This window comes from Ursus americanus, chromosome 30 (genome assembly GCF_024610735.1).
Source record: "Ursus americanus isolate L20-20 chromosome 30, mUrsAme1.1.p, whole genome shotgun sequence".
Classification (NCBI taxonomy): Eukaryota; Metazoa; Chordata; class Mammalia; order Carnivora; family Ursidae; genus Ursus; species Ursus americanus.
The window spans coordinates 35032549-35059810 of NC_142156.1; positions in this window are offsets into that span (position 1 = coordinate 35032549).

Consider the following 27262-nt stretch of genomic DNA (forward strand, 5'->3'; position numbering starts at 1 on the left):
CTGTGAAGTGACATGTGTCTCTACTTCCAATCTTGAATGCATAGGTGCTGAGACTGGACAGAAAAGGACCATGGCTCCCGTGGGCTGGGATCCACGGTAAGAACTCAGTGAAATCTGAATTTGAGGCATGGAGTGAATAATTATTGTAGAGTGAATCCTCCCAAGTAGGGCTTATGCACATTGCACAGGAAAAGCTTTTTCAAAGAGGTTCCTGAAAGAAAAATCTTTTTTAAAAATTTATTTTAATTCCAGTGGAGGTAACATACAGTGTTATATTAGTTGCAGATGTACAATAGAGTGATTCAGTAATTCTATATATTATTCAGTGGTCATCAAGAAATCCCCTTCATCCCCTTAATCCCCTTCATCTATTTCACTCATCCCTCTATCCACCTCCTCTCTGGTAACGATCCGTTTGTTCTCTTGTTAAGAGATTGTATTTTGGTGTGTTTCCTTTTTCTCTTTTAGTTATGTATTTTTGTTTGTTTTTTAAATTCCCCATTAGAGTGACATCGTATGGGATTTGTCTTTCTCTGACTGAGTGATTTTAGTTAGGATAATACTCTCCAGCTCCATCCATGTGGCTGCAAATGGCAAGGTTTCATTCTTTTCAAGCCGAATAATACTCCATTGGGTGTGTGTGTATGTGTGTGTGTGTGTGTGTGTGTGTGTGTGTGTGTGTGTGTGTGAATACACACATCTATCATCTCATTTGTCAATTTTTCTACAGATACTTGGGTTACTTCCATATTGTGATATTGTAAATAATGGTGCAAGAAACATAGGGGTGCACGTATCCTTTTAAGTTACTGTTTGCCTATTCTTTGGGTAAATAGGAGTAGTGTGATTGTCGGATCGTAGGGTAGTTCTATATTTAATTTTTTGAGGAAACTTCATACTGTTTTCCACTGTGGCCACCACAGTTTGCATTCCCACCCACAGTTCGCAAGGATTCCCCTTTATCCACATCCTCCCAACACCTGCTCTTTGTTGTGCTTTTGATGTTAGCCATTCTGACAGGTTTGAGGTATTACCTCATTGTCCTTTGGATTTACATTTTCCTGATGATGGGTGATGGTGAACATCTTTTCACGGGACTGTTGGCCATTTGTATTTCTTCTTTGGAGAAATGTCTGTCCATGTCTTCTGCCTATTTTTTAACTGGATTATTTGTTTTTTTGGGGTCGAGTAGTATCAGTTCTATATGTTTTGGACACTATCCCTTTATTGCATATGATCTTTGCAAATATCTTCTCCCTTTGAGTAGGTTGTCTTATTATTTTTACGTTTTCATTGTTCTTCTGCTGTGGGGAAACTTTTTATTTTGCTGTATTCCCAATAGTTTATTTTTGCCTTCATTTCCTTTGCCTCAGGACACAGTCTAGAAAAACGTTGGTATGGTCCATGTCAAGAAGTTACTGTCTTCCCTCCTGTAGCATTTTTATGGATTCAGGTCTCATATTGAGGTCTTGAAACTGTTTTGTGTTTGTCTTTATTGTGTAAGAAAGCAGTCTAATTTCATTCTTTTGTGCATCGCTGTCTAGTTTTCCCAATACCATTTATTGTAGAGACTGTCCTTTTCCCTTTTGATATCGTTGCTTGCTTTGTGGAAGATTCATGGACCACATAATTGTGGGTTTCTGTCTGAACCTGTATCCTGTTCCTTTAGTCGCTGTGTCTATTTTTGTGCTGTACTGTCTTGTTAGGATGACTGCAGCTTTGTAGTATAACCTGAAATCTGAAATTGTGAGTCGTCCAGCTTTGTTTTTCTTTTCCACATTTCACTGGCTGTTCGGAATCTTTAGTGGTTCCATACAAATGTTTAGGATTGTGTATTCGAGGTCTTTTGTTCTTTAATTTAAATTCAATTAGCCAACTTACAGTACATCATTAGTTTCAGATGTAGTCTTCAATAAATTTTCAGTCGTGTGTAACACCCAGTGCTCATTGTATCGTGTGGCCTCCTTAATGCTACTCACCCAGTTACCCCCCCCCCCCAACTTCTCCTCCAGCAATCATCAGTTTCTTGGGATAGTTAAGAGTCCATCATGGGTTTTCTCTCTCTCTGATGACTTCCCATTCTATTTTCCCTTCCTTCCCCTATGGTCTCCTTCCTTGTTTCTGATATTCCACATAGGAGTGAAAGCATATGATCATTGTCTTTCTTTCATTGACTTATTCCACTCAGCATAATACCCTCAAGCTCCACCCAGGTAGGTGTGATGGTAAGTATTCATCCTTTCTGATGGCTGAGTAATATTCCATTATATATATAATCCACATCTTCTTTATCCATTCATCTATCCATGGTCATCTGCACTCCTTCCACAGTTTGTCTATTATGGATATTGCTGCTATGAACACTGGGGTGCATGTGTCCCATCTTAACTACCTCTGTCTCTTTGGGGTAAATACCCAGTAGTGCAATTGCTGGGACATAGGGTAGCTTTATTTATAACTTCTTGAGGAAATCCGTACCACTTTCAAGAGTTGCTGTACCGGACTGCATTCGTACAGGGTTGTAAGAGGGTTCCCGTTTCTCCACATCCCCTCCAACATGTATAGTTTCATGTCTTCTTATTTTTAGATATTCGGCCTCGTATAATATGGCATCTATAGGGGTTTAGATTTGCATTTCCCTGAAGCCAAGTGATATGAAGCATTTATGCATGTATCTTTTGGTCACCAATATGTCGTCATCAGTGAAATGACTTCCCATTTTAATCCATCTCAAGACCTAAAGCTGGGTAAGGCACTGAAGCTGGATGATGCCATCAGTTGGAACTGTGGAGAATTTCAAAAGATCTCCGTGGGCAGCAAGTTTAAAGGTCAGTGTGAAGCTCCTAATTGGATCCGGGGAGATCTCTTAAAGTGGGGGTTGCCTGGGATGGGCTGAGGGGGGCCCTCTGATTTTCCTGTGAATCCTTGCTGCAGCCCCAAATGGACAGTTTCCTGCTGTGGGGCAGGCTGAGTCCTCTAGTCGTGCAGAGGTGAGCCTAATGCCTGGTGCCTTGGAGGCAGGCAAATCTGGAGGGACCTTCAGCAGAAGACCCAGGGTTAGTTTAGGCCTCAAGAGACAGCAGGTCTGAACTGCCCAGTGCTCAGAGAACTCCCAGGCCGAGTGAGATGAGGGCACAAGGGCGGGTGAGTGTGAGCTTTGGGGATTCATCCGGAAGGGCCCACAAAGGTCGGGGTTCACCAGAAGGGGCTCTCAGGGGCTGCCCCAATTCTCTTGCCCTGCATGCTCTGTTGTGCCCGAAAATGGTACAGTTTACTGTGGGCTGCAGGCTGAGTCCTACGGTGGGACTTGGGTGTCCCGAATCCCCCGGAGTGTGGTGCCAGGACCCTGGGGAGGGGCCCCTCTGTGGCCAACCTAAGGTAAGGGTTAGGTCCAGGAGCCCGGCATGGACAATCTGCAGGCTGTGCGATGAGCTTTGTGGAGGGCTGAGAGGAGGCCATGGGGGAGGGTGAGCATGGGCCTCAGGGTTGGGTCACGGGGGACTGCCAAAGGTGGGGACGGGCTCCGGGGGCCTCCCCAAGTTCTCGTGCCCTGTAGGCTCTGTAGAGCCCCAAGGGGCACGGTTTCCTGTTGGGTGGCAAGCTGAGTCCTGCGGTGGGGCACAGGTATCCCAATTCCCTGGGGCTGCAGTGTAAGGCTCCTGGGGAGGCCCCCACACCTGCGGCCGACCTAGGGCTAGGGTTAGGCCCCAGGAGCCCCACAGGCCCGATCTGTTGGCTGTATGGCGAAGTGAGGGTGTGGGGAGGGTGAGCGTGGGCCTCAGAGTTGGGGTGCGGGAGGCCGCCGAAGTTCAGTGGTGCCTCTGGAGGGCCCTCCTGGTTCTCCTGCCCTGAATGCTCTATTGCCTCCCAAGGCGCATGGTTTCCTGCGGGGTGGCAGACTGAGTCCTGCTGTGGGGCTCAAGTGTCCCAAATCCCCGCGGTTGTGGCTCCAGGCTCCTGGGGAGGGGCCCCTCCACAGATGAACTAGGGTTAGGGTTGTGGCCCAGGAACCCTGCAGGCCAGATCTGCCCACTATGTGGCGAGCTCCGCCATGGGCTGAGGTGAGGGTGCAGGGTGGGGTGAGCATGGGCTTCAAGGTTGGGTTTAGGGATCACTGAAGTTCGCCAGGGGCTCTGGGGGCCCTCCTGGTTCTCCCGCCCTGAATGCTCTACAGCCTCCCAAAGGGCACGGTTTCCTGCAGGCTGGCAAGCATTGACCTGCAGTGGGGCTCAGGTGTCCCCATTCCCTGGGGCTGCGGCACCGGGCCCCAGGGGAGGGGCCCTACCCAGCCGACCTAGGGTCAGGTCTAGGCCCCAGGAACCCGGCAGGCCTGATCTGCCGGCTCTGCGACGAGCTCAGTGGCAAGCTGAAGGGAAGGTGTGGGTTGGGATGAGCGTGGGCCTCAGGGTTGTGGTGTACGGGGCCGCCGAGGATCGCTGGGGGCTCAGGGGGGCCCTACCAGTTCTCCTGCACGGGATGCTCTGTGGCGCCCCAAGGGGCATGGTTTCCTGAGGGGTGGCAGGCTGAGTCCCGTGGTGGGGCTCAGGTGTACCCAATCCCCGGGGTTAGGGTACAGATTAGGGTATGGGTTAAGGTTAGGGTATGGGTTACGGTTAGGGTATGGGTGAGTTTAGGGGTTAGGGTTAGGGTAAGGAGAGGGTACGGGTTAGGGTTGGGTTTAGGGGTTACAGGTTAGAGGTTATGGGTTAAGGTTGGAGTACGGTTAGGTTTAGGGTACGGGTTAGGATTAGGGTACGGGTTAGGGTACGCAGTAGGGTACGGTTTAGGGTATGGGTTAGGGTATGGGTTAGGGTACGGTTTAGGGTAAGTGTTGGCGTACGGATTTGGGTACAGTTTAGGGTACGGGTTAGGGTTAGGGTACGGGTTAGGTTTAGGGTACAGTTTAGGGTTATGGTCCAGGTTAGGTTACGGTTTAGGGTTAGGGTTAGGGTACGGGTTAGGGAACGGGTTAGGGATAGGGATAGGGTACGGTTTAGGGTTAGGGTATGGGTTAGGGTACGGGTTAGGGTACAGGTTAGGGTTAGGTATGGGTTAGGGTATGGGTTAGGGTCCGGGTTAGGGATAGGGTACAGGTTAGTGTATGGGTTAGGGTACAGGTTAGGGTATGGGTTAAGGTTAAGGTAAGGGTACTGGTTAGGGTTAGGGTACGGGTTACGGTTTAGGGTTTAGGGTTACGGTTAGGGTACGGGTCAGGGTTAGGTTAGGGGTAGGGTTAAGGTACAGGTTATGGTACGAGTTAGGGTATGGGTTAGGGTCGGGGTTAACGGTTTAGGGTTAAGGTTAGGGTACGGCTTAGGGTACTTGTTAGGGTTACGTTTAGGTTTAGGGTACGGTTTAAGTTATGGGTTAGGGTACAGTTTAGGGTTAGGGTTAGGGTACGTGTTAGGGTACGGGTTAGAGTTAGGGTTAAAGTACGGGTTAGGGTACAGGTTAGGGTTAGGTTTAGGGTTAGGTTACGGGTTAGGGGTGGGTTAGCTGAAAGGGTCGGGTTAAGGATAGGGTTAGGGTTTGGGGTTTGGGGTTAGTGGTTAAGGTTAGGGTTTAGTGTTTAGGGCTTCGGGATTAGGGTTAGGGTTTAGGGTTTAGTGTTAATGTTAGGGTTTAGGGTTTAAGGATTAGGGTTTAGGGTTAGGTTTAGGGTAGGGTTAGGGTAAGGGTTAGGGGTTAGGTTTAGTGTTAGGGTTCGGGGTTAAGGTTTAGGTTTTAAGGTTAGGGGTTAGGGTTTAGGGTTAGGTTTAGACCCCAGTAGGTCAGCAGGACCGATACGCTGGCTGTGCGTCGAGCAGAGGAGTGGGCCGAGGTGAGGTCGCTGGTGAGCGGGATTATGGTATCCAGCGTTTTGGCATAGGGGGCCTTTGAAAGTCGCTAGAGGCTCGGAGGGCCCTGCCTGTTCTCCTGCCCTGAATAACCGGCGACGCCCTAGCGGCTCCGATTGTGGTGGGGCGGCCGGGTGAGTCCCACGCTGCGGCTCGGGGATCACCAATCCCCGGCGTGGTGGCACCAGGCCCCTTGGGAGGTGCCCCTCTGGGGCCTACCTAGCTTTAGGGTTAGCCCCCAGGAGGCCGGCAGGCCCGATCCGCCGGCTGTGCGGTGAACGCAGGGGCATGCCGATGTGAATGCGCCCGCGCGGTAGCGTGAGCCCAAGCGTTTTGGCGTGGCGGGCCTTCGAAGGTCGCCGGGGCTCAGAGGGCCCTGCCCATTCTTCCGCCCTGAAATAGGACAGCACCCCCAGCGGGTAGGGTCACGGTGAGGCGGTAGGGTGAGTCCGGTGCTGGTGCTTGGGGGTCCCCAATCCCTGGCGTGGCGGCACCAGGCCCCTTGGGAAGGGCCCCTCGTGAGCTGTCCTAGGGTTAGAGTTAGATACCAGGAGGCCGGTAGGCCTGGTGCGCCAGCTGTGCGGCGAGCAGAGGAGCGTGCCGAGGTGAGGGCGCTGGTGAGCGGGAGCGTGGGCCCTAGCGATTTGGCGTGTGAGGCCTTCTAATGTCACTGGGGGATCGGAGGGCCCTGCCCGCTCTCCCGCCCTGAATGCCCGGTGGCGCCCTAGCGGCCAGGGTGGCGGCGGGGTGGCAGGGTGAGTCCGGAGCTGGGGCTTGGGGGTCCCCAATACCCGGCGTGGCACTGCCTGGCCCCTTGGGAGGGATCCCTCAGGGGCCGACCTAGGGTTATCGATAGCCCAAAGGAGGCCGGCAGGCCCGGTTTGCCGGCTATGTGGCATGCGGAGGAGCTGGCCTAGGTGAGTGCGCTGGTGAGCTGGAACGTGGGCCCAAGCGTTTTGGCACGGGGGGCCGTCGAAAGTCACCGGGGGCTCGAAGGGCTCAGCAAGTTCTTTCGCCCTGAATGACCGGCGGTGCCCTAGCGGCCCAGGTGGCGGCGGGGCGGCAGGGTTAGCCCAGAGCTGGGGCTCCGGGGTCCCCAAGCCCCAGCGTGGCGGCACCAGGTCCTTTGGGAGGGGCCCCTCGGGGGCTGAGGTAGGGTTTGGGTTAGCCCCCAGGGGGCCGGCAGGCCTGATCCGACAGCTCTAAGGCATGCAGAGGGGCTGGCTGAGGCAGGGCACTGGCGAGCAGGAGCGTGGACCCTAGGGTTTTGGCACCGGGAGCCTTTGAATGTCGGCGGGGGCTCGGAGGGCCTTGCCCGTTCTCCCTCCCTGAATGACCGGTGGCGCTCCTAGTGGCCCGGATCACGGCGGGATGGCAGGATGCGTCCGGCGGTGTGGCTCGGGGATCCTGAATCCCAGGCGTGGTGGCTCCAGGCCCCTTGGGAGGGGCCCCTCTGGGACCGACGTAGCGTTAGGGTTAGTCCCCAGGAGGCCGGCAGGCCCGATCCACTGCCTCTGCCGCATGCGGACAGGCTAGCCGAGGTGAGGGCGCTGGCGAGCGGGAGTGTGGGCCCAAGCGTTTTGGCGCGGCAGGCCTTCGAAGGTCGCCAGGGGCTCAGAGGGCCATGCCCGTTCTGCCATCTTGAATGAGGACGGTGCCCCTAGCGGGTCGGGTCGCGGCGGGGCGGCAGGGTGAGTCTGGCGCTGCTGCTCAGGGGTCCCCAATCCCCGGCGTGGCGGTGCCAGGCCCCTTGGGAAGGGCCACACGAAGGGTTTGGGTTAGCCCCAGGAGGCCAGCAGGCCCGATCCGCCTGCTGTGCGGCGTATGGAGGGGCTGGCCGAGGTGAGGACGCTGACGAGTGGGAGCGTGGGCCCAAGAGTTTTTGCGCGGGACCTTCGATGTTCGCTGGGGGCTCAGAGGGCACTGCACGTTCTCCCGCCCTGAATGACCGGTGGCGCCCCTAGCGGCCAGGGTGGCGGCGGGGCTGCAGGGTGAGTCCGGCGCTAGGGCTGGGGCATCTCCAATCCCTGGCGTGGTGACGCCAGGCCCCTTGGGAGGGGCCCCTCGGGGGCCGACGTAGGTTTTGGAGTTAGCTCCCAGGAGGCCGACAGGCCCGATCCGCCGGCTGTGTGGCGTGTGGAGGGGCTGGCCGAGGTGAGGGCGCTGGCAAGCGGGAGCGTGGGTCCAAGATTTTTGGCGAGGGGGTCTTTGAAGTTCGCCTGGGGCTCTGAGGGCCCTGCCCGTTCTCCCACCCTGAATGACTGGCGATGCCCCAGCCCGCCAGGTCACGGCAGGGCGGCAGGTGGGTCAGGCACTGGTGCTCGGGGGTCCCCAATCCCTGGCGTGGTTGCGCCAGGCCCCTTGCGAGGGGCCCCTCGTGAGCCCACCTAGGGTTAATGTTAGCCCCCAGGAGGCCAGCAGGCCCGATCCACTGGCTGTGCTCCAGTGTACGGGCAGGCTGAGGTGAGCACGCTGGCGCGCGGGAGCGTGGGCCCATGCGTTTTGGCGCAGGGGGTCTTCAAAGATCGACGGGGGCTCGGAGGGCCCTGCCGTTCTCCCGCCCTGAATGACCGGCGGCGCCCTAGCGGCCCGTGTGGTGGTGGGGTGGCAGGGTAAGTGCGGCGCGGGGCTCGGGCATCCCGAATTCCCAGCGTGGCGATGTCAGGTTCCTTGGGAGGGGCCCCTCGGGGGCCGACCTAGGGTTATGGTTAGCCCAAAGGAGGCCGGCAGGCCCGACTGCCAGCTGTGCGGCGAGAGGAGCGGTGGGCCGAGGTGAGGGCGGTGGCAAACGGGAGCGTGGGCCCAAGTGTTTTGGCCCGGGGTCGTTTGAATGTCACCGGGGCCTCGGAGGGCCCTGCCCGTTCTCCCGCCTGAATGAGGACAGCGCCCCGAGCAGGCCGGGTCACGGCGTGGAGGCAGAGTGAGACTGCCACCGGTGCTCGGGGGTCCCCAAGCCCCAGCGTGGCAGAGCCAGGCCCCTTGGGAGGGGCCCCTCTGGCGCCGACGTAGGGATTGTGTTAGCTCCAGGAGGCCGGCAGGACCTATCCGTAGGCTGTACAGCGAGCGGAGGGGCAGGTCGACGTGAATGCACTGGCGAGCGGGAGCGTGGGCCCAAGCATTTTGGCGAGCGGGCATTCGAAGTTTGCTGGCGGCTCGGAGAGCCCTGCCCATTCTAACGCCTTGAATGACTGGCGGCGCCCCTAGCGGCCCGGGTGGCGGCAGGGCGGCAGGGTGAGTCAGGCGATGGGGCTTGGGGGACCACAATCCCAGGAGTGGTGGCGCCAGGCACCTTGGAGGGGCCCCTTGGGGGCCAACCTAGGTTTAGGGTTAGCCCCCAGGAAGCCGGCAGGCCTGATCCGCCAGCTGTGTGGCGAGCAGAGGATGGGCCGAGGCAAGGGCGCTGGCGAACGGGAGCTTGGGCCCAAGCGTTTTGGCATGGGGGGACTTCGAAGGTCACCGGGGGCTCGGAGGGCCCTGCCCGATCTCCCGCCCTGAATGAAGACAGCGCCCCTAGCGGGCCGGGTCGCAGCGGGGCGGCAGGGTGAGTTCGGCGCTGGTGCTCGGGGGTCCCCAATCCCCGGCGTGGCAGCACCAGGCCCCTTGGGAGGGGCCCCTCTTGAGCCGACCTAGGGTTAGGGTTAGCCCAAAGGAGGCCGGCAGGCCTCATCCACCGGCTGTGCGGATTACGGAGTGGCGGGCCAAGGTGAGGGCGCTGGCGAATGGGAGTGTGGGCCCAGGCATTTTGGCGCAGGGGCCTTCGAATTTCGAGGGTGGCTTGAAAGGCTCTGCATGTTCTCCAGCTGGGAATGACCGGCGGCGCCCCTAGTGGCCCGGGTGGTGGTGGGGTGGCAGGGTGCGTCTGGCGTTGCGGCTCGGGGATCCCCAATCCCTGGCATGGCAGCGCCAGGCCCCTTGGGACGGTCCCCTCTGGGACCGACCTAGGGTTAAGGTTAGCCCCCAGGAGGATGGCAGGTCCGATCCGCCAGCTGTGCAGAGAGTGGAGGGGTGGGCCGACGTGAGGGCGCTGGTGAGTGGTAGCGTTGGCCCAAGCGTTTTGGTGCAGGAGGCCTTGGATGTTCGCAGGGGGCTCGGAAGGCCCTGCTCGTTCTCCCGCCCCGTGAGGACATTGCCCCTAGTGGGCTGGGTCATGGCCAGGCGGCAGGGTGAGCCCGCAGCAAGTGCTCGCGGGTCCCCAATCCCCAGCGTGGCGGCGCCAGGCACTTGGGAGTGGTCCCTCGGGGGCCGACCTAGGGTTAGGGTTAGCCCCAAGGAGGCCGGCAGGCCCGATCCGCCGGCTGTGCGGCAAGCAGAGGGGCGGGCTGAGGAGAGGGTGCTGGCGAGCAGGAGCGTAAGCCCAAGCATTTTGGTGCGGGGGGACTTCGAAGGTCACTGGGGGTTCGGAGGGCCCTGCCCGTTCTCCCACCCTAAATGACCGGCGGCGCCCCTAGCAGCCCGGGTGGCAGCGGGGTGGCAGGGTAAGTAATGCGCTGGGGCTCGAGGGTCCCCAATTCCCAGCGTGGTGGTGCAGGGCCCCTTGGGAGTGGCCCCTCGTGAGCAGACCTTGGGTTAGGGTTAGTCCCCAGGAGGCCGGCAGAACCGATCCGCTGGCTATATGGCGAAAGGGGGGGTGGGCTGAGGTGAGCGCGCTGGCGCGCGGGACCGTGAGCCCAAGCGTTTTGGCGCAGGGAGCCTTCAAAGGTCGCTGGGGGCTCAGAGAGTCCTGCCCGTTCTCCCACCCTGAATGAGAATGGCGCCCCTAGTGGGCAACAGGGTGAGTCTGGCGCTGGTGCTCAGGGGTCCCCAAGCCCGGGTGTGGCGGCGCTAGGCCCCTTGGGAGGGGCCCTCGGGCCCGACGTAGGGTTTGGGGTTAGCTCCCAGGTTGATGGCAGGCCCGATCTGCCGGATGTGCGGAGACCGGAGGGGTGGGCGAGGTGAGGGCGCTGACGAGTGGGAGTGTGGGCCCAAGTGTTTTGGCGCAGGGGACCTTTGAAGGTCGCCAGGGGCTCGGAGGGCCCTGCCTGTTCTCCGGCCCTGAATGACTGGCGGCACCCCTAGCGGCCATGGTGGCGGCTAGCGGCAGGGTGAATCTGGAGCTGGGGCTTGGGGGTCCCCAATCCCCAGCGTGGCGGCTCCAGGCACTTGGGAGGGGTCCCTCAGGGGCTGACCTAGGGTTAGTGTTAGCTCAAAGGAGGCCGGCAGGCCCGATACACTGGCTGTGCGGTGAGGGGAGTGGCGGGCCGAGGTCAGGGTGCTGGCAAGCAGGAGCGTGGGCCCAAGCGTTTTGGAGCAGGGGTCCTATTAAGGTCACCGGGGGCTCGGAGGGCCCTGAACTTTCTTCCGCCTTGCATGAGGACGGCACCCCTAGCGGGCCAGGTCGCGGTGGGGCGGAAGGGTGAGTCCGACGATGGTGCTCGGGGGTCCCCAATCCCCGGCGTGGTGGCCCCAGGCACTTGGGAGTGGTCCCTCAGGGTCCGACCTAGGGTTAGGATTAGCCCAAAGGAGGCCGGCAGACCCGAGCTGCCAGCTGTGCGGCGAGCAGAGGGGCGGGCCGACATAAATGCGCCTGGCGAGCGGGAGCGTGGGCCCAAGCGTTTTGGCACTGGGGGAGCCTTCAAAGCTCACCGGGGGTTCGGAGGGCCCAGCAAGTTCTCCCTCGCTGAATGTCCAGCAGCGCCCTAGCGGCCCGGGTGGCGGCGGGGCGGCAGGGTGAGCCCAGAGCTGGGGCTCCGGTGTCCCCAATCCCTCGTGTGGCGGAGCCAGGCCCCTTGGGAGGAGCCCATTGTGAGCCGACCTAGGGTTAGGGTTAGTCCCCAGGAGGTCTGTAGGCCCAATCCGCCAGCTGTGCGGCAAGAGGAGGGGCTGGCCGAGATGAGGGTGCTGGCGAGCTGGAGCGTGAGCCCAAGTGTTTTTTTGCGATGGGCCTTCAAAGGTCACCGGGGGCTCAGAGGGTCCTGCCCATTCTCCCGCACTGAATGACCGGCGGCGCCCCTAGAGGAGCAGGTGGCGGCGGGATGGCCAGGTGAGTCTGTCGCTGGGGCTTGGGGTTCCCCAATCCCCAGCGTTGCGGCTCCAGGCCCCTTGCTAGGGGCCCCTTGGGGGCCGACCTATGGTTAGGGTTGGCCCCCAGGAGGCCCGCAGGCCTGATCTGCCAGCTATGCGGCGAGCGGAGGGGCGGTCGGAGGTAAGGCCGCTGGCGATCAGGAGAGTGGGCCCAGGCGTTTTGGTGCGGGGGCCCTTCGAAGTTTGCCAGGGGTTCGGAGGCCCCTACCCGTTCTCCCGCCCTGAATGACGGGCGGCTCCCCTAGTGGCCCTGGTGGAGGAGGGGCATTAGGGTGCGTCGGGCGCTGGGGCTCGGGGGTTCCCAATCCTCGGCTTTGGGGTGCCAGGCCCCTTCGGAAGGGCTCTCAGGGGCCGACCGAGAGTTAGTGTTACCCCCAGGAGGCCGGCAGACCCGATCCGCCGGCTGTGTGGTGAGCAGAGGTATGGGCCGAGGTGAGGGCGCTGGAGAGCGGGAGCGTGGGCCCACGCGTTTTGGTGTGGGGGGCATTCGAAAGTCGCCGGGGGCTCAGAGCTCCCTTCCCGTTGTACCGCGCTGAATGCCGGAAGGTGCACCTAGCGGCCCGAGTCCCCAATCCCCGCGGTTGCGGCGCCACGCCCCTTGGGATTGGCCCCGAGGGGGCCGACCAAGGGATATTGTTAGCCCCCAGGGGTGGGGTGGGCTCGAATCGCCAGCTGTAGGGCCAGTGGAGTGGCAGGCCAAAGGGAGGGCGCTGGCGAGCGGGAGTGTGGGCCCAAGCGTTTTGGTGCAGATGGCCTTTGAAGGTCGCTGGGGGCTCGGAGGGCCCTGCCCATTCTCCCGCCCTGAATGACCGGTGCTGCCCCAAGCAGCCCGGGTGGCGGAGGGGCTGTAGGTTGAGTCGGGTGCTGTGGCTCGGGGGTCCCCAATCCCCGACATTGCAGCGCCAAGCCCCTTGGGAGGTGCCCCTCAGGTCTGACCTAGGGTTAGGGTTAGCCCCCAGGAGCCCGGCAGGCCCAATCCGCCAGCTGTGCTGTGAGCGGAGGGGCGGGCAGAGGGGCGGGCGCTAGAGAGCGGCAGCGTGGTCCTAAGCGTTTTGGCGCGGGGGGCCTTCGAAGTTCGCCGGGGGCTCGGAGGGCCCTACCCGTTCTCCCGCTCTGAATGACTTGCGGCACCCCTAGTGGCCTGGATGGCGGCGGGGCAGCAGCATGAGTTTGGCTCTGGGGCTCGGTGTCCCCAATCCCTGTATTGTGGCACCAGGCCCCTTGGGAGGGGCCCATCAGGGGCTGACCAAGGGTTAGGGTTAGCACCTAGGAGGCCGGCAGGCCCGATCCACCCACTGTGCGACTAGTGGAGGGGCGGGCCGAGGTGAGGGCGCTGGCGAGCGGGAGCGTGGACCCAAGCGTTTTGGCGCGGGGGTCCTTCGAAGGTCGCAGGGGGCTCGGAAGGGCCTGCCCGTTCTGCCACCCTGAATGACCGGCGGCGCACCCAGCAGCCCGGTGGCCTCGCGGCAGCTGTGTGAGTCCGGCGCTGGGGCTTGGGGGTCCCAATCCCCAGAGTTGGGCAGCCAGGCCCCTTGGGAGATTCCCTCGGGGGCCGACCTAGGGTTAGGGTTATCCCCCAAGAGCCTGTTAGGCCCGATCCGCCAGCTGTGCGGCGAGTGGAGGGGCGGGCCGAGGTGAGGGCGCTGAGGAGCCAGAGCGTGGGCTCAAGCGTTTTGGATGGGGAGGCCTTCAAAGGTCGCCGCAGGCTCGGAGGGCCCTGTCCTTCTCCCGCCCTGAATGACCAGTGGCACCCCTAGTGGACCGGGTGGCGGTGGGGCGGCAGGGTGAGTCCGGCGCTGGGGCTCGGCGGTCCCCAATCCCCGGCATTGCAGCGCCAGGCCCCTTGGGATGGGCCCCTAGGGGACCTACCTAGGGTTCGGGTTAGCCCCCAGGAGGCTGGGAGGCCCGATTCGCCAGCTGTGCGGCGAGTGGAGGGGCAGGCCGAGGTAAGGGCGATGGCGAGCAGGAGCGTGGTCCCAATCACTTTGGCGCGGGGGGCCTTTGAAGGTCGCTGGGGGCTTGGAGGGCCCTGCCCATTCTCCCGCCCTGAATGAACGGCGGTGCCCCTAGTGGCCCGGGTGGCGGCGGGGCGGAAGGGTGAGTCCGGCGCTGGGGCTCGGGGGTCCCCAATCCCCCAGCGTTGTGGCGCAAGGCCAGTTGGGAGGGGCAGCTCCGGGACCGTCCTAGGGTAAGGGTGAGCCCCCAGGAAGCCGACAGGTCCGATCCAGCAGCTGTGCGGTGAGAGGAGGGGCGGGCCGAGGTGAGGGCGTTGGCGAGCAGGAGTGTGGGCCAAAGGGTTTTGGCGCGGGGGGCCTTCGAAAGTCGCTGGGGGCTTGGAGGGCCCTGCCCGTTCTCCCGCCCTGAATGACCGGCGGTGCCGCTAGCGCCCCAGGTGTCGGTGGGGCGGCACGGTGGTTCTGGCGCTGCGGCTCGGGGTTCAGCAATCAGAGACGTGGTGCCAGGCCCCATCGGACGAGCCCCTCGGGGGCTGACATAGGTTTAGGGCTAGCCCCCAGGAGGCCAGAGGCCCGAACCGCCGGCTCTGCAGCGAGCGGAGGGGCAGGCCGAGGTGTGGGTGCTGACAAGCGGGAGAGTGAGCCCAAGCGCTTTGGTGCGGGGGGCCTTCGAAGGTCGTTGGTGGCTCGGAAGGCCCTACTCGTTGTCCCGCCCTGAATGACCGGCGGCACCCGGAGCTGCCTGGGTGGCGGTGGTCCGGCAGGGTGAGTCCGGCGCTGGGGCTCGGGGGTCCCCATCACCGCTTTGCTGCCCCAGGCCCCTTGGGATGGGCTCCTCGGGGGCCTACCTAGGGTTAGGGTTAGCCCCAGGAGGCCAGCAGTCTGATCTGCTGGCTGTGCGGCAAGCGTAGGGGCGGGCCAAGGTAAGGGCGCTGGTGAACGGGAGCGTGGTCCCAAGCTTTTTGGCGTGGGGGGCCTTCGAAGGTCTCCAGTGGCTCGGAAGGCCCTACCCGTTCTTCCACCATGAGTGACCGGCGGCGCCCCTAGCGGCCCGGATGGTGGCGGGGCGGCAGGGTGACTCTGGTGCTCGGGCTCGGGGGTCCTCAATCCCAGTTTGCAGGGATAGGCCCCTTCAGATGGGTCCCTCGGGGTCTGATCTAGGGTTTGAGTTAGCCCCCAGGAGGTCAGCAGGACCGATCCGCCAGCTCTGCAATGAGCAGAGGGGCGGTTCAAGATGAGGGCGCAGGGGAGCGGGACTGTCGGACCAAGCATTTTGGCGCGGGGCACCTTTGAATGTTGCCGTGGGCTCGGAGGGCCCTGCCTGTTCTCCTGCACTGAATGACCAGTGGCGCCCCTAGTGGCCCGGGTGGCGGCGGGACGACAAGGTGAGTCCTGGCTGGGGCTCGGGGGTCCCCAATCCCAGGCGTTGCGGTGCCAGTCCCCTTGGGAGGGGGCCCTCAGGGGCCGACCTAGGGTTAGTATAGCCCCCAGGAGACCGTCAGGCCCAATCTGTCGGTTGTGCGGCGTGCGGAGGGGCGGGCGGAGGTGAGGGCGCTGGCTAGTGGGAGCGAGGGCCCAAGCGTTTTGGCGCGGGGGGCCTTCGATTGTCACTGGGGGCTCAGAGGGTCCTGCCTGTTCCCCCGCCCTGAATGACCGGTGGCGCCCCTAGAAGCCAGGGTGGCGGCGGGGCGGCAGGGTGAGTCCGGAGCTGGGGCTCAGGGTTCCCCAATCCCCGACATGGCAGCGCCAGGCCCCTTGGGAGGGGCCCCTCGGGGGCGGACCTAGGGTTAATGATAGCCCCCAGAAGGCTGGCAGGCCAGATCTGCCGGTTGTGCGGCGAGCGGAGAGGCGGGCTGAGGTGAGAGCGCTGGTGAGCGGGAGCATGGGCCCAAGCGTTTTGGCGCGGTGGGTGTTTGAAGTACAACAGAGGCTCGGAGGACCCTGCCCGTTCTCCCACCTAAATGACCATAGGAGTCCCTAGCGGCCTCGGTTGAGGTGGAGTGGCAAAGTGAGACCGGCGCTGCGGCTTGGGGGTCCCCAATCCCCGGCGTTGTGGCACCAGGCCCCTTGGGACGGGCCCCTCGGGGGCCGACCTAGGGTTCGGGTTAGCCCCCAGAAGGCCCACATGCCCGATCCGCCAGCTGTGCGGCGAGCGGAGGGGAGGGCCGAGGTAAGGGCGCTGGCGAGCAGGAGCATGGGCCCAAGCGTTTTGGTGCCAGGGGCCTTCGAAGTTCGCTGGTGACTTGGAGTGCCCAGCCGTTCTCCCTTCCTGAATGACCAGCGGTGCCCCTAGCGGCCCAGGTGGCGGTAGGGCATGAGGGTGAGTTGGGCGCTGGGGCTCGGGAGTCCCCAATCCCTGGTGTTGCGGCAATAGGAACCTGGGATGGGCCCTTCGGGGGCCCACCAACGGTTAGATTAACACCCAGGAGGCTGGCAGTCCCCATCCAACGGCTGTGTAGCGAGCGGAGGGGCGGACCGAGGTGAGGGCGCAGGCGAGCGGGAGCATGGGCCCAAGCATTTTGGCGCGGGGGGCCTTCGAAGGTCACCAGGGGCTCGGAGGGATCTGCCCGTTCTCCCTCCCTGAATCACCGACAGTGCTCCTAGCAGCCCGGGTGGTGGTCGTGGGGCGACGCGGTGAGTCCGGCGCTGGGGCTCGGGGGTCCCCAATCCGAGGCATTGCATGCCAGGCCACTTCAGAGGGGCCCCTCAGCGCCCAACCTAGCGTTATGGGTAGCCCCCAGGAGGAGGGCAGGCCTCATCCACCAGCTCTGCAGTGAGCGGAGGGGCGGGCCGAGGTGAGGGCGCTGAGGAGCAGGAGCATGGGCTCAAGTGTTTTGGATGAGGGCGCCTTCAAAGGTCGCCTTGGGCTCGGAGAGCCCTGCCCGTTCTCCCACCCTGAATGACCAGCGGCACCCCTAGCGGCCCGGGTGGCGGCGGGGCGGCAGGGTGAGTCCGGCGCTGGGGCTCGGGGGTCCCTAATACCCGGCATTGCGGCACCAGGCCCCTTGGGACGGGCCCCTCGTGGGCCGACCTAGGGTTATGGTTAGCCCCCAGGAGGCTAGCAGGCTAGTTCCGCCCATGTGCGGTGAATGGAGGTGTGGGTCGAGGTGAGGTAGCTGGGGAGCGGGAGTGTGGGCCAGAGCATTTTGGCTTTGGCTCGGGATGCCTTCGAAGGTTGCAGGTGGCTCGGAGTGTCCTGCCCATTCTGTTGCCCTGAAGGACTGGCGACGCCCCTAGTGCCCCATGTGGTGGTGGGGCGGCAGGGTGTGTCTGGCGCTGGGACTTGGGGGTCCCCAATCCCTGGCATGCGGCACCAGGCCCCTTGTGAGGAGCCCCTCGGGGGCGACCAAGGGATAGGGTTAGCCCCCAGGAAGCCAGCAGTCCCGATCCACCAGCTCTGCGGCAGGCGGAGGGGCAGGCCGAGGTGAGGGCGCTGGTGAGAGGGAGTGTGGGCCCAAGCGTTTTGGCGCGGGGGCCTTCGAAAGTCACCGGGGGCTTGGAGGGCCCTGCCCATTCTCTTGCCCTGAAAGACTGGCGGCGGCCCTACCAGCCTGGGTTGCTGCGAGGCGGGAGGGTGACTCCGGCGCTGGGCTCGGGTGTCCCCAATCCACAGCGTTGTGGCGCCAGGCCACTTGGGAGGGGCCCCCCGGGGGCCGACCTAGGGTTAGGGTTTGTCCTCAGGAGTCAAGCAAGCCCGGTGCTAAGTGGTTCTGGCAATGTAACAAAAAAGCCATACACTTATCTGTAAGAAATAACAGTGTACAGGAACCCTCTTAGCCCTAACATCATCCTTTGTGAATATGGAAGCCAGCCCCAAAGTGGTCGTGGAAGTCTGACGAAAAGGCTGAGCACTTTTCTCTGAGTCACCACACTATACAGGGAAAGACCAATGTATATCATCTTTCACGAGTAGGAAGCATTAATGAAAAGGTTCTGGAAATTTGAGGACTCTGACCCATCCTTATTGGTAATAAACCACCCTGTACAGGAAAACACCTTCAACTCTCATCAGCCTCCTCAATCCTGATTCCGATTCAACTTTGGGTGTGTAGGACTAGAGAAACGCCCACATCTTATTGCTAAGAAAGAACAATGTCAGGGTAATGCCCTTCAAGTCACATCAGCCTTCCTGAAGACGGAAGCAGGAATCTAGGTGGTTATGTTACCATGAGGTAAGGAAGATGAGCGTATAAGTGAGAAACAACAGTGGGCAGGACCTCTCTTCCAAGGAACAATATCTTTGCTTAATGTTGAATCCCTATGGTAAGTGGTGGTGGGCATTTGTGAGGTCAAAATCTTAAGTGTTTTGTAAAACCTCTTGGTCATTCACAGATGAGACTAAGGTATTTGGGGACTCCTAGGCAGTGATTTGTCCACTGTCAAAAATATGAAAAGATAAAAGAGACAGATGAGGTCTCCTCAGGCATTGTCCTTTATCCTCATCCTCCGTGAGGATGGCCATCTCTGGACAGCTCAGTGGCGGGGTCTCATTCACAGTGGGGGCATCTGTTCCTCACAGACATCAGGCAGGGAAATGGACTTGGTTCTCTGTGCCAGCCCAGCCACAGCTGAGTGTCACAGCACCCTCTGGTGGGCTCATAAGAGTTTCACTGTCACCAGGCAGGTCATTGTATTTGATAAACCACTGGGAGAGTTTGCAATTGCCTTCATCTGCAACCTCCTAGAGGCAAATGCAGGTCTCTGGTACCATGTGAAGTCATGTGAAGGCATTGTGAGAAAGTGTCCTTTTGCTTATGAAAAACATGGCTGGGGTTCCTGGCTAGCTCAGCTAGTTAAGCATATGCCTTTTGCTCAGGTTATGATCCCAGGGTTCTGGGATCGAGCCCAGGCTCCCTGCTCAGCAGGAAAGGAGGTAGGGAAATAGCTTAGAACCCACAGAGAATGTGAATAAAGGGGAGTGAAATGGAACTTGGTCTGTGTTTTGCTTTAGGGATTGGAAGTTAGTTTTTTCTCAATTGTGATTGTTTTTGAAACAGAAAAGCTGTATTGGTTTTTTTTTTTTACCTTTATTTTTTTTTCTAAAAATAATTTTTTATTATGATATGTTAGTCACTGTACAGTATTTCCTTAGTTTTTGATGTAGTGTTCCGTGATTCATTATGTGCATATAACACCCAGTGCTCCATCAATATGTACCTTCCTTAATACCCATCACTGGCCCATCCCAATCCCCCACCCCTCTCCCCTCTGAAGCCCTCAGTTTGTTTCCCAGAGTCCATAGTCTCTCGTGGTTCATTCCCCCTTCTGTTTAGGGTCCATTGTCTAAAGGGACAGACAGTGGAAGTTCACCAAATATAAGATCGAAATTGAATTGTTCATTATAGATGCCGCCAAGTAGTTCTCAGACATTTCATTCTACTGTAGTAATTCATTATACCTGTGCAGTTGCACGTGGAAGACAATTGATGCATGTATATTGGAAATAAAACACGCCCCTCAGTAGTAGAATAAGAGAGGATGCATATGTGTAAAATTATTCGACTACAGCTTCCATGCTTTCCCTTTGGTTCCTTATTATCTATGAAATTGGACAATTTTTGTTCTCTAGGCTTAAAACTCATTGTCAGTATTCAGAGTTTTTCAATGCTGATCTTCTCCTGTATAAGTTACCAAACACCTAAAATATGTATGAACTTTAAAAAAATGCTATATTGAAAATGACAGCAGGGAAGTTCCATTTTGTGAATATTGTGTCAATGGATCTCTATTTTGACATCAGTGTTCATTAGAAATGATGACATTTCATGTGAGTATAAATATCAATGTGAAAAAGAAAAGGTAGGAAGAACCTTGAATGTTTAAGTAATTGGTGAAATGACAGGTGTGTGTGTGTGTGTGTGTGTGTGTGTGTGTGTGTGTGTGTGATTGATTTTCAGTGAATGGTTCAGCTACTTGTAGGACCTCCGAGAGAGCCCAGGTGAACCTTTCAATTAGTTGGTATCTGTTTTCAGAACATGGGAATCTCTTAGTCCAATAGTCAATCAGGCAACCTTTGAGGTCTTGAAGAGTTTCAGTCCTCAGCGATGGTGTTGCAGACCCTTGTGAGCTAACCCTAGGGTATGCTCAGAGCGCGCATTAGCTGGTACCAACGTGTGACGATTTCAGACAGCATTTCCCAAAGAAGTACCTCTTGAGTCTCTGTCCTTGTCAGTTCCCTACACTTTCTTACACTACTTATGTGAACAGTGTGTTTCAGGGTAATCCCCACATGTGATTTTTGCTATTTCCTACTAGTCCTATCTGTTTCTCATCTTCTTCTTTTATGGTAGGGGTTGGGAAGCAACGTGTGTGGTGTAGGAAGGGGTGTGGTAGTTGTCTGCCTTCAGAGGACCGAATGATGCCTAGAAATTGTACTGTAATTTCAGGTCAATTGTCCATCCTCTGAGTGTCAGGAATTCCATCACTTTACTTTGATGCTAGTCTGTTCTTCAAGCTGTCCTCAGAAATAAGGACGTCATCCATCTAGGGAATACTGGTTTGTGTGTATGTTTTCATTTTAGGAAAGGCCTTGCTGTGCCTGAAAATAATACTGTAGAGCACCCTTTCCTGTTCTTATTGGCGATCCGTCAATCTTTTGTGAAGTATTCGTTTATAAATAGACTTTTTATGGTTGATGAGCAGGGATTCTTTATTGACAAGTCTTTGTCAGTGTGTGTTTTGCAAATCTTTACTTTGCAGCCTGCGGTTCACTTTTTCATTTTCTTATGGTCATAAGATAAGGAGAAATGTCACATTTTTATGAAGTCCTGCTGAATTCTTTTAAATGGTTAGTGCACACTATGTCTTACCCCAAGATTGACAGGTTCTACGTTTTCTTTCAGAAACTGTCCAATGGGAAGCTACAATTCATCTCAAATTTATAAATTGCATATTTAATTCTAATAGGGTATTTATAGACTGTTTTGGATTTTCTATGTACACAATCGTATTATCTGTGAATAGGCACAATTATCCCCTCAATTCTTATACTTTTTGTTTCTCTTGCCTTCTAACACTGGTAGATTCTCCGATGCCACGTTGAATAGAGCAGCATTGTTTGAAGATTTTAATATACCTTTCTCAATATCTGACAGAAAAAGCAGACAAAACATTGGTAAAAATGTGACCTAATTGACATATAGGGAACATTCCATAATAAGTGCAGAATACATTACTTTCAAGTGGTCATAGACTCTTTACCCAAATAGATGATAGGTGGGGCCACGAATCAAGTCTACAACTGTTAAACCCTGAAATTAACTAGATTCTATTCTTAGACCACAGGGGAATTGAGCCACAGTCATAGTGAAAAGAAAACCAGGAAGTCCTTCAGTGTTTAAAAATTAAATGGAACTTTGCTACATATCCTAAAGATCAGAGAGGGAATCTCAGTGGAAATTCTGAACCTTTTCTACATGAGGGCTCACACACAATGGCACTTTCTTTGTGAAGAGCATTATAATAACCTAGACAGGAGTTGAGCCTTAAGTCAGAGTTCTGCCTGCCCCAGCCACACCTGGCAGCCTTGCCCTGTGGTCCCCCTCAGCTGTCCTATCTGGTGGCCCTGAGCTAAGGGGGTCAACATGGTCATATGGAAATGGGAAGCTCACCACTCATAGTGATGGCAGTGCCCCCTCCCCAGCTGCCCTTTCTGGTGGCTCTGAGCTAAGGGGGTCAACATGGCCATATGGAAATTAGAAGCTCCCCACTCTTAGTGATGACGTTGCTATCGTATCATCCTCACCAGTCCAACAACATGATTTCTGAGTGAAATATGACACAAGAGCGACTTCTTAGCCTTCCTTCAGGTTTGAAAATCATCTGGTGAGTCATCTATTCGAAATATGGATTCAACATGTGTTCTTTCTTCTGGAAAAGAAATAGACCCAGTAGCAATTATGGCTTCCTGAGCACCTGTTCTTGAGAGACATCATATGGCTCTTTGTAGCATTTTGCCTCTTAAACTTCAAACTAGGGTGTAGATATTTTTAGGCATATTTTCAGGTGGTTAGACAGGGACTCAGATGATATGTGTCACAGAGGATTTTAGTGTCAGAAACCTAAGCGGGATCCCCAAATTGACTCCAAATCCCTTGTTGTTCCACACCGGGTACTATTTCCCTCTTATCTCTGGTCTTCTCGATCTGGAAACCTATCAAGTATCAGGATTTTCTTGTCATGTGGACAACTGGAACTAATTCAGCGGGCCTTTTCACCTCTGCCCATGGTGATCATTAAGATCATTATCTCAGTGGAGGACCTCTGGGTAAGATACTCAAAGATCCTTAGGAATAGAGACAGTATAATATTTTTCTGGTATTAAAGTTACTGAAGGCAACTATCATTTTTAGTCCATTCAGGCTCTGGTGTGTTCAGAGGGTGCTGAAAAACAGGTCTGAAATAGTATTTAAAAACACTCAGCTCAGCCTCTTCCACAAAGTGAGCCAATGCTTATAAACATGGCTAAAATATTCCCTTACCTACGATGACTTCCCAGCCATCGTAGTGTTTATATGGTATGACTGTGACTTACATTAGTCAACATTTGCAGAGAAAGAACTTAGTGCATCCAGGGGACACTTCATGTTGAAATTAGTTTGTGACAACGAGCTACTGTGTTTTATTCTGCAGTCCAAGGGAATGGTGCCAGACATCTCTAAGGTGTCTAGCAGTTCTACAATTCTGATTTTAAGTGGTCTGTGTGCTTCAGAGATTTGGGCAGGAGAAGGGCAGGTGTCCAGAGACTGTGAACACTTCTGTTACCTGTGCTGACCATGGAGCAGGTAGTCTTCTGTGGGCATCATTTTGATTTCTTGGTACTCTTGTGAAAGGTGCTTTTGTCTCAGATTCCTCCATTTCGGAGTAATTATAATGATAAATGGAATTTTTATCTTATATCATCTGTGGGCCCTGATCCTGGGCTCCCAGGGAAGCTATCCTCTAACATTTTACCCGGCTCAGAATGACTGGGCAAAACCTTAAAGCCTGGGCCCTATTTCTGCCCCAATCACATGTTGTACATCTGCTTCGAGAAGAAAACAATAACCAAAAATGCCAACATAAAGATAAGAAAAAATAAAGAACCTCTTTGGCTCCCATAAGATTAAAATCATACTGACATGTACATACTGAAAACATAAGAAAGAGTCTGTCACTTTCTGGAATCTAAGAAGATCCTCATTGTGGTGTGTAACTCTATACGTAAAACAAAACAGAAAAAAATATATAAACCTGCCCCAAATGTTCCTTCCCCGGAGAACTCCCTTCTTGGTGAAGATTGTGTCTCCCAGGCAGCTGTCCTGACTTGTTTTTGAATAAAGGTCTCTTCCTTTCTCTCTAAAATGCTTTTAAAAGTTCATTCACGCAATGTCGACAATAAAGTGTTTTCTATTTAAGTGAGAAATAAGTGTTCCACTCTAGTTACATTGGGAATAGACGAATTGAGGGTTTCTTTAGAAGAGTAAGTCTGCTATCCATAAAAGGCAAGGTCATTGGTCTATTGAGAATGAAGATAATTACTGCTAAACAACAAATATGTGTTGCCCCTTCGCCCAGAAACCGAAGCAGGTGTGCGGGCTTTAGGTCAGAGGTGCCTTCTTCTCCACAGCTGACAGCACTTCTCTCCTCTGGCTCCAAGACACCCGAGGTTTTGAACGTCAGCATCGGAGTCAGCGAGGCAGCTTGTCACAGGACGCCAGTGTTCAGAGAAAGCACAGGTATGTTTGGCAAAATGTCCTATCTATGTCAGGGCTGGAGGTAAAACCTCTCATTATCCCAAAACCTCCTGGGCTTTTCTCTTTTCTCTAGTTGAGCCACAAAGTAAAATTGAAGTAGCTGTCAGCATTCTGGGTTTGGTGCAAGAATTACTTAGTTTCTCTGCTGGTAGAACTTTGCAGGGGATCACAATTTCTCTGTCCATTTATTGCTTACAAATGTATTTTGACAATTTGTTTCCTAGGAACCCTCTTTTATTAGAAAGGGAAGGTGAGATTCACTCTGTGCCTGTTTGTAACATCTAATTTGTTCCTTCATCTAACAGTGTTTATTCAATTGGGACTACGATATGGTTGAGTGGCCAGCCTCTAGAGTTAGGTGGTTTTTTTTCATCTGATACAGACTTGGATGATGTCATTTGACAAAGGTGATGTTTCATCATTGATTAGTTTATTTATCAGAAGAGTTAAAATTAGGGTGGAGGGAAAATTGAAAATTATCCAAAGCGGCCTGTTCCTGTTTAAAAGTTGAGCTTGAGGGGCGCCTGGGTGGCACAGTGGTTAAGCGTCTGCCTTCGGCTCAGGGCGTGATCCCGGAGTCCTGGGATCGAGACCCACATCTGGCTCCTCTGCTGTGAGCCTGCTTCTTCCTCTCCCACTCCCCCTGCTTGTGTTCCCTCTCTCGCTGGTTCTCTCTCTCTCTGTCAAATAAATGAAATCTTAAAAAAAAAATTGAGCTTGACTTTCTAGTTTTACTAAATGTATTATCTCGACATTTTGTGGTGCCATATTCTCTCTGTAGTTTCTTTGGTGGTGTAGTCAGAAGGAGAGTCTGGGAATTCTTTTGGATAGTGGCATGCTGGTTGCTTCAAGGGGCTTGACGTCAGGAGCCTTGGGGTGAAGTCTGCACCTGCTTGCCTGACCCTGGGGGCATCTCCCAGAGGTTTTGTTTCCTCTTATGAAATTGCCGGCAGATAATGTTCTGCTTAAAGGGGAACCCTCCCATCCAGTTGGTGGCAATGCAAAGTGGTGCAGGCAGTCTGGGAAACAGTGTGGGGTTCCACAAAAAGTTAAACATTGAACAACTGCATGATCCAGCAATTGCTGTCCTAGGTATTTACCCAAAGGATACAAAAATGCAGATTCAAAGGGGGAATATGCACCATGATGTTTATAGCAGCAATGTCGACAGTAGCCAAACTATGGAGAGAATCCCAAAGTCCATGCACTGATGAATGGATAAAGCAGATGTGGGATACATATATATAATGGAATATGACCCAGCTTCAAAAAGAATGAAATCCTACCATTTGCAAGGATGTGGATGGATATAGTGTGTATTAAGCTAAGCAAAATCATTGAGGAAAGATAAATATCCTATGCTCTCATGCTTGTGGAATTTCAGAAAGAAAACAGATTAACAGAGTGGAGGGGTGATGAGACAGGCAAACAAGGAAATAGACTCAACCTTGGAGAACAAACTGAGTGTTGCTGCAGGACAGGGGCGTGGGGGGAAGAGTTAAATGGGTGAGGGGTATTAAGGAGGGCACTTGTGATGAGCACCGGGTACTGTATGCAGGTGAGGAATCACTAAATCCTACCCCTGAAGCGAATATTCCATGGCATGTGAACTATCTGGAATTTAAGTAAGAGAAGAAAGGAAAAAGTGTTCTGCTTCATGAAGAATGAGGTAAAATTGTAGTGAATTGGGCTGTAGTCTTCTATAGATGAGAGTTGTAAAACACCCTGTTGTAGGATACACTAGTTTCTTATCACCTAAGGAGTCCTCAGAAAGCTGCAATGAAAGATTCAGATCTCAGAGCATGTTCATGTTCCACTGATATGTTACAGTTTGCACAGGTAGGAAAGAAGGTGGAGAAAAAGGCAACAGAGGGGGAAAGTAGGTGTGAACCTTTCATTAGTTAGTGTTATAGCTTTCTCATGAAAGCCTTGTGCCTGTGTGATTTTGGAAGAAGAGGAGGAATCCGGGAGTTTTGCAGGAGACGGGGGAGTTCCAGGTCTGGCTAAAGCTGACAGGGTCCCAGAGGAGAGCTGAATGCATTCTGCTGCAGGGTGTGGGCAGGGTGGGCTCCAGGGGTGGCTGTGGGTCTCCTGGGTGAGAGTTGTGACAGGTGAGGGCTGTGTGCAAGTTCCTGGCTGAGGACAAGGGAGGCACAGGCGGAGAGCTGGCAGAGAACCTTCTTCTGGGCCACCAGCCTCACCCAACACACACAGCCTCATCTTCTGTCCCTGTCACTCCAATTCAGACTTCTCCGAAGGTGAGTGAGAACACATCAAGAGCATTCGAAACAGAAGGGAAAGCATGTGCAAAGGCTCTGGGGCAGGAGAATTCCAGGTATGTCCAGGAGCAGCAAGAAGGCCCTGTGGCCACAGGAGACAGCTTAGGACATGAACTCGGAGAGGTGACAGAGGGTGATAGAAAGCCATTTCAGGGCTATAACCCCATGAGACCCTGTTTCACTGGGCCATCCTGGCTACAGTGTTGAGAACAGATGACAGAGCGTTGAAGATGGTAAGGCAGGTCAATGACGAAGCTTTTCCAGGAACTCAGGCACTGTGGACCAGACAGGTGGCCTTGGATGGAGTGGTTAGACCTATTCTGGGTCCATTTTGAAGATGGAGCTCACAGGATTTGCTGATGGGTTAGCTATTAGGAGCAGGAGAATGGAGGAATTGGGGTAACTCCCAGCTGTTGTGGGTTGTCCTGATCGAGGGGAAGGAGAGGGTTTCTCGGGGGGTAGGAGGTAGTCCATGTTCCGCATGCTGAGGAAGGTGCCTTTCCTGGTGTATCTGCTGAGGTTTGTGTCTGGGAGAACCTTTCACATCTCCTCCCTCAGCAATGCTCAAGTACAAGTATCCTCCACTTTTTAAACGTTCACAGTGAGACACTTGGTCTTCATGAAAGAACTACGTTATTACCCAGCTTCAGTAAGAGGATGAGACCTGAAGAGGATTTCCCTCTTATGAAAAAAGGTGAACAGTGAGAATCGCGTTCAGCATCTGTTTTGGGGAGAAGCACGACAGAGGCGGCGTGCACCCTAACTAGCTCCTTCCACTGGGAACCGCTCTCCGCATCCAGCCACCAGCACTTTGAATGGTGTCTGTGAGTCTCTGCTGTGCTTTATCTTCTTTTATGCTGGGCCTCCATTAGAAACTTGTGTCCTGAAGCCTAAGAAAAGCCAAAGAGAAGGAATTTTGGAGTCTGAGCACACTGTCTAATTGTTCTATGTAAAGTAATGGCCATTCCTTCTTGACACCATTTCTGCTGTGCAAGGTTTCTCAGAAGCCCTGTACTTTCAAAGAGCAGGGAAACCTATACCTCATTCTGGGGGGTTAGTTTTAGTCTCCATGCTGGACAGAACATTTCATGACTGTCGGATTTTCTCACTCAAACATTGAGACTTTGACCACCTTCACCCATTTCTACCACCCCATCCCTGAATCTGGCACCTGCCAATCTGCTCTCACTATCCATGCATTCAGTATTTGTTTATTCCACGTGGAATGTACATGAGAGCATCTGGTATTGGTCTTTCTGTCTCTGAGTTACTTGGCATAAAGCCCCCAAGTTCTGTGTTTCCATGTCTGGTTCTTTTGAATAATGCTGCAGTGAATGTGGGAGTGCATCTGTCTTTTTGAGGCTGTATTTTTGTGTTCTGCAAATCAATACTCTGTA